General features: G+C 52.1%; 1 protein-coding gene across 1 annotated transcript in view; it reads right to left on the reverse strand.

The window, feature by feature from the left end:
- The window catches only part of BCAS4 (breast carcinoma amplified sequence 4), a 48,196-nt gene that overhangs the window by 37,931 nt on the left and 8,667 nt on the right, over positions 1–1,598 (reverse strand). The gene's annotated exons all lie outside the window — the stretch shown is intronic.

A 1,598-nucleotide genomic window follows, 5' to 3' on the forward strand; every position in this document is an offset into this window, starting at 1 on the left:
CAACTCAAGAGCACCTGTTTCTTCATCCACACACAAAAATACGCTGGTTTTCTTTTGCCATTTCACACTTGTTTATGGGAAATGGTGACACGTTGCACACACCGATAGGCACCTTGCTGCTTTCACTCTGCGACGTATGTTGGTGATGCGGCAAATCAGCACCTTTGGAGCCGACTCACTGCAGGGAGAGCTGTCTCCTGTTCAGGGCATCTGCATATGTTGCCAGCTGACAGGCCCTGAGGTTCTCTCCCATCTTTGGAAACCTGATTGTTCAAAAGCCTCTCAGTTGATGCTGCTGACGGTTAGCCACACGGGGAACCTCAGCCCAGGCTCTACACTGACCCCAAGACAATGGGCTGCGTTAAGGGGCTGTGCAGGCCCCTGAGGACTGTGCATCCACTCCTGTGTGGCTCTGTGGCTGGAAGGTTAGAACTTCCTCCTGGGGAAGATGCCTCTCTCCAGGCACCCAGCTTGGCCCTGGCTCTCACCTGCTGATTCAGGAAGTCTGACGGCTCAGGCCTCGTGTACCTGAGTGGCCACAGCAGTCCCTCTCTGGTCTCCCTGCTGCCGCCTGGACCCTCTGATTCATTTCCACATCACAGCCAGAGGGGTCTCTAATCCATAAATCGGATCACACCACGCTCACCCCTGCTCCCAGCTTCTAGCCAAGGCCCCTAGAATGAAATGCAGACTTCAACCCACAGCACCCCGACCCTACCTGGTCCAGCCCTGCCCCAACCCCCCTGCTCACCAAATACACCCCTCAGGCACCCCTCCTTCCTCATCTTACCTAACCACGGGAAGTCCCCATGCTGCCAAGTCTTTGTCTAGTGGGTTCCTTCCAATCCTTCTTGAGGGGTCCCTCAGGCACAAGGGTAAATGTTAAAGGATATCAGTCTCAATATGGGGGAGACAATCAGGAAGAGTGGGGACTGTGGTAAACTGGAGCCACAACTAGGAAACACGGACCTCGTGGTCTCTAGGGCTCTGAAGTCTCTGTCACAGCCCCTTAGGTGTCAACCTCATAGTTTCTACCACAATTGAGTTACTCTATCTGCTTGACCATTGCTAGCTGGCTCATCTTGCCAACTGCAATGCCAGCTCCTGGAGGACAAGCACCACATCTCCTCGATGGCCTCTCCTCAGAGCCCAGCTCAGGGCCAGGCACGCAGCAGGCTTGCTATAAAGATTTGAGGAATAAATTTAATCCGCAGCCACATCTTTGGGATGGAGCACACTGCCCTGGGGTCTCCACCCAAAGGTCAAAACCTCCAAGGCTGACAGGGCCCAGCAGGTAACAAAGGTTGACGCGTGCCAGGAGGCTTCCCACTGACCAGTGTTTGCAGATTGGATACAACAGAATATTCACTGCTTCCACAAAGAAACAACCTCGTTTTTCTTGACACTCAGGACATGTTTGGATAATTTACGTTTTCCTATTTTTGTGAAGACACATGATATAGAGAAAGATTTCCCTTTCCCCTTATGATAGCTACAGGAAATACCAAGGGTAAATGTTAACTGATAGCAGTCCCAGTATGAGGGAGACAATAGGGAAGAGTGAGGACTGTGGCAAACTAAGGACCACAACTAGGGAA

Source organism: Orycteropus afer, unplaced genomic scaffold, assembly GCF_000298275.1.
Source record: "Orycteropus afer afer isolate SDZICR_OR568_19922 unplaced genomic scaffold, OryAfe1.0 scaffold00049, whole genome shotgun sequence".
Lineage (NCBI taxonomy): Eukaryota > Metazoa > Chordata > Mammalia > Tubulidentata > Orycteropodidae > Orycteropus > Orycteropus afer.